The sequence below is a fragment of the Amblyomma maculatum genome, chromosome 5 (genome assembly GCF_055883805.1).
Source record: "Amblyomma maculatum isolate TAMU_Amacu chromosome 5, ASM5588380v1, whole genome shotgun sequence".
Lineage (NCBI taxonomy): Eukaryota > Metazoa > Arthropoda > Arachnida > Ixodida > Ixodidae > Amblyomma > Amblyomma maculatum.
The window spans coordinates 44,520,736-44,526,324 of record NC_139348.1 but is presented as its reverse complement, the minus strand read 5'-3'; the positions used below and the strand labels follow the sequence as shown (position 1 = coordinate 44,526,324).

Genomic DNA, 5,589 nt, shown 5'->3' with positions numbered 1-5,589 from the left:
CCACGTTTCAGCCCCATAGGTAAGTACAGGCAAGATGCAACTGTTGATTACTTTCCTCTTGAGCGATACCGGTAAGCTGCTAGTCATAATCTGCGAGTGCTTGCCAAATGCGCTCCATCCCAATCTTATTCTTCTTGTTATTTCCTTTTGTTATTCCGAGACGCCGAGAAGATAAGACTTTATTCGGACAGCAACACGAACATACAAGCAACAAGGATTCAGTGGCTTTGGTTTATAAAGGAAGCCTGGGTGCAACCGAGGCATGCTATTGGCTAGCGCTACGGTCGCACACGCGAACCATGACTGCGTACATAAGATAGCGGCACACAGTAGCAAGACAGCAGCAAGCTTGATAAGCGTTGCGCCGATATAACACTTCCCCTCCAACAAAATCAGAATCTATCATACGTCAGATGATCCGGCTTCCGCTTGTCACGAGCGCTGCGCCTTGGTAGCACATGTAACCCAGCATCAGTTTGTTCCTGCTTGACCCCGTTTGTCGAAAGAAACTCCTCGAATTCTTTTGCACGAAACTGCGGCCCGTTATCTGTGACTACCTCTATCGGCAGGTCATGACTTGCGAACAACGAGCGCACCGTTTCGATCGTGCTTTGCGCCGTCGTTGACGTCATGATTTTTATTTCCAACCATTTGGAATAGGAATCTACAGCTAGAAGAAACATCTTTTTTTCCTTTTCAGCAAAGTCTAGATGTACCCTCTCCCAACTGCTTGTGCACCACTTCCAAGATGAAAGCGGCGCTAGTGGCCCCACGGATTTGGTGCTTTGACAAATTTCACACTGCTTCACTGCTCGTTCGAGGCAGTTGTCTATCTGTGGCCACCAAACCATTGACCTCGCAAGTGCTTTCATCTTTGTGATACCGATGTGTTGTTCATGTAACAAGCACAGAACTTCACATTGAAGCGACTGCGGTACAACGACTCTGTTGTTCAACACCAAACACCCGCAATCGACTGAAAGCTCAAACCGCCTAACGAAGAAAGGCTGATAAAGTGTGTCCACAGCACGCGGCCATCCATGCCATACCATTTCACGAACAGTACTAAGAACTGGATCTTTCACAGTTTCCCGCTCGATATCTTTCACAGTTAAGGGGAGTTTACTAACGAGCGAAAAATAAAATATTTCTTCTGCCTCGTCACCGGCTTCAGGCAGTGGAAGGCGTGATAAGCCATCTGCATTGGCTATCTTTGTTCCTGCTCTGTGCAAAATGTGAAAGTTGTAGTTTGCAAGGAAAATTCCCCAGCGATGCACGCGAGCTGCCGCGACTGCATTTGTGTGGTGCTTTGCCTCAAAAATAGCGGTGAGCGACTGGTGATCGGTGATCACGTTGAACTTACGCCCATACAGATATTTATGAAATTTCTTTACTGCAAAAAACAACAGCAAGAGCTTCTTTTTCCACCTGCGCGTAATTACGCTCGGCAGGAGTCATTGATCGAGATGCGAACGCAATTGGTCGCTCTACGCCCTCAATCACGTGCGACAGCACCGCGCCTAAGCCGTAAGCAGAAGCGTCACATGTCAGCTGTATTTCTTTCTTTACATCATACAGTTCCAAAACCATGTCTTCACTGATCAAATTTTTACACCGTCTGAAACATGCGTCACACTGGCTCGACCACTTCCATGTGCTGCCTTTGCGCAACAGTTGATGAAGAGGTTCTAGCAAGTTTGCTAGGTCAGGCAAAAATTTGGCGTAGCAGTTTACTAGACCCAAAAATGCCTTTAGTTGAGTCACGTTAGTTGGTTGAGGCGCTTCTCGAATCGCCTTTACTTTTTCTGGTGTTGGGTGTACGCCATCCTTGTCTAGCTCATGTCCCAAGTAACAAACATTTTCTTGGAAAAATTTGCATTTCCCTGGGTTTACCCGGATGCCGTGTTTACTGAGCGTTTGTAGCACTTGCTCGGAACGGTGATAGCACTCCGTCAGGTCTTTACCTGCTATTAACACATCGTCCAGGTAACAGGCAGTTTCAGGTATGTTTCGTAATACCTGGTCCATCACGGCCTGAAACATTGCAGGGCGCTTGCCACTCCCTATGGCAGTCGCCGGAACCTGAACAGTCCCATGTGCTTGTTCATCGTCAGCAATTCTTGTGCCTGCTCATCCAGCTCAAGCTGCAGGTAAGCCTTAGACAAATCCAGTAAAGTGAACACGGTCCCTCCAACTAATGACGCGAATATGTCCTCTGGCAGAGGCAGTGGATAGTGGTCGAGTTCAATACCCCGATTTACAGTCACTCTGTAATCCCCACATATCCTAATCTGCTTTTCTGCTTTCTTTGGGACGATCACTAACGGTGTAGCCCACGCACTGTGCCTCACTCTGTACACCACACCAGCCTTCTCAAGTTCAAGCAATTCATTCTCCACCTGTTCGCGCAATGCATATGGTACAGGTCTCGCCTTACAAAAAACTGGCTGCGCATCATTTTTCATTTTGATGCTACCAGTGAATCCCTGAATAGAACCATAACCTTGGCTCAAACACATCACTGTACAGCCGTTTTAACTTGTTCTCGGCTTCCGCTGCTACCATCTGTCTGCCATCCTGCACGTTATCAACGTCACGTTGCAACTGCTGAACAGCATTGTGCAAGTCAACTTTTAGTGCCGTTATCCAATCGCGACCGAAAAGCGTCGGCATGCGAGCTCCATTTTCTTGCTTTGCTATTATTAGAGGCAAATTGTAGCTTCGGTTCTGATAAGACACCTTGACGTTTGCTACGCCTTTCACTTTGAGTGAAGTACCGTTATACACGCCTAGACGTATGTCGTCTTTCGAACATGGACAGTTCGGAAAATTTTCATCAAAGTCTCTTTCAGACATTATTGTCACAGCGGCTCCCGTATCTAATTCCATCGGTATCTTCTTGCCATTTACTTTTACTTTAAGCACAATAGGCGGTGAGCCGTGAACTTCGTTCGTCGTACACACTGTAAGCAAGTCAGTTTCCGCCAAGGGCTCCTCAACTTTGTGCACCACCTTTGTTTTGCACATTTTTGCTACACGACCCGGCTTCGAGCATGTGAAACACATACTTTTGAGGAAAGGACAACTCACAGGCGTATGCAGTCCGCCGCTTCTATGACAGACGCGAACAGTGCCTTTCCCACGTTGCTTCCTTGGGCCGTTTTGCGGGGCACGCTGCTCGTTGCTAGGGGCCTCCTCCTTTGTCGCTTGTCGCTGGCCTTGCGGGGTGGAATCCCGATGCCAGCAGATGTCCGGCGGACTGGTGGTTGACCCCTCAGGTAGCATTTCTCTGGTGTCTTTCTGAGCAGTCTCCAAGGCGGTAGCAATTTTGCAAACTCGCTCCCAGATGGCTTCATCATCAGACAGGGCAAGAAGACGGCATCGGATAGAATCCGCTCGCATTCCAGAAATCAGTCGATCCCGGAGAGCTTCTTCCAAGAAACTTCAAAACGAGCACGTGGCAGCCAGTCTCTTCAGCTCGACAATGAACTGTGCCAGGCTTTCGTGCGACTCTTGCTTTCGTTGGTAGAAGCGATACCGTTCGGTAACCACTGACCGCTTTGGTGCATAGTGCTGTCGGAGAACATCTGTAGCTTCTTCGTACTTGACTTCCGTGGGCTTCTTCGGCAGCAGAAGGCTAGGTAGAGTCACACAAGCTTTTTCACCAAGGACAGTTAAGAAGACTTGCAGCTTCTTACTTGTGTCTATTCCGTTGGCTGTTGCGTACAGGTCAAACCTTTCCACGTAGATGTCGAAATTGCCAGAGTCCGGGCAAAACTCGCCCAACGATCCCAGAGTGGTGTTCATCACTGATGTTCCCACTTGCCGTGGCGTCGTCGTCGTTTCTTCAGGAGGCTTTGTCACTGCCTCTTCCTGAATGATCCCATCCTCGTCGCCATGTTATTCCGAGACGCCGAGAAGGCAAGACTTTATTCGGACAGCAACACGAACATACAAGCAACAAGGATTCAGTGGCTTCGGTTTATAAAGGAAGCCTGGGTGCAACCGAGGCATGCTATTGGCTACCGCTACGGTCGCACACGCGAACCATGACTGCGTACATCAGATAGCGGCACACAGTAGCAAGACAGCAACAAGCTTGATAAGCGTTGCGCCGATATAACACCTTTTCATAGTCCGGATCTACGGTTACTACCTGTCCTAAGTAGACATATTCGCCTACTACTTCCAGTATTTCGCTACCTAATGTAAACTGCTGTTCCTTCCCGAGGCTGTTGAACATTACCTTAGTCTTCTGCATATTGATTTTCAAGCCTACCTTTCTACTTTTCCTGTCTAGGTCATCGATCATTACTTGCAGTTTATCCCCCGAGTTGCTTAGCAAGGCAATGTCATCAGCAAATCGCAGGTTACTGAGGTATCCTCCATCTACCCTTATCCCTAACTGCTCCCATTCCAAGTCTTTGAATACTTACTCTAAACAAGCTGTGAATAGGACTGGGGAGATTGTGTTTCCTTGCCTAACACCTTTCTTTATGGGAATTTTGTTACTTTCTTTATGCAGAACTATGGTCCCTGTGCAGCCACTATATATATCTTCCAGCACTTTCACGTACGGCTCGTCTACTCCCTGATTTCGCAATGCCTGCACCACCGCCGAGGTTTCAACTGAGTCATATGTTTTTTCGTAATCAATGAATGCTATGTATAAGGGCTGGTTATATTTCGAGCATTTTTCTATCACCTGATTGATGGTATGGATATGATCGATAGTAGAGTACCGTTTCCGAAACCCTGCTTGATCCTTTGCTTGATTGCAGTCTAAGGTTGTCCTGATTCTATTAGCGATTACCTTAGTAAATACCTTATACGTAACAGAAAGTAAGCTGATTGGTCTGTAATTTTTAAGGTCCTTAGAGTACCCTTTCTTGTGAATGAGGATAATGTTTGCATTCTTTCATGGTTCCGATACCGTTGATGACACCAGGCACTGCGTATACAGGGTGGCCAGTTTTTCTAGCACGATATCCCCCCCCCGTCCTTCAGCAAATCCGTAGTTATCTGATCCTCTACTGCTGATTTCCCCCTTTTCATAGTTTCTAGTGCTTTCTTGGCCTCGTCCTTCGTCACTGGTGGAACGTCTGACTGTTTTTCACTACCGCCAATCTCATTACGGTCCTGACTACTTTAGCTACTGTAGAGATCTGTATAGAACTCCTCGGCTACTTTGACTATCTTGTCCATATTAGTGATGACGTTGCCCGCCTTGTCCTTATCGCATACATCTGGTTTTTGCCTATGCCCATTTCTTCTTTACCGCTTTAAGGCTTCCCCCGTTCTTTACAGCATGCTCAATTTTCTCCATGTTATACTTCCTTATATCGGCCACCTTGCGCTTATTGATTAGCTTTGATATGTCGGCCAATTCGATCTGGTGTGTTGGATTGGAAGCTTTCATACTCTGGCGTTTCTTAATCAAATCTTTCGTCTCCTTAGACAGCTTACCGGTATCCTCTCTAACTATCCTACCGCCTACTTCTACCGCGCACTCAGTAATGATATCTGAAATTATTGTTCCTTGCCTGTAGGGTGAAGTCGCCATCCTCAGTTTGAGCTGAATACCTATTC

General features: G+C 47.1%; 1 pseudogene; it reads right to left on the bottom strand.

Moving 5' to 3' along the window:
• Window positions 1–1,025: 1,025 nt before the first annotated feature.
• On the bottom strand, window positions 1,026–4,027 carry LOC146188210 (uncharacterized; annotated as a pseudogene).
• Window positions 4,028–5,589: the final 1,562 nt, after the last annotated feature.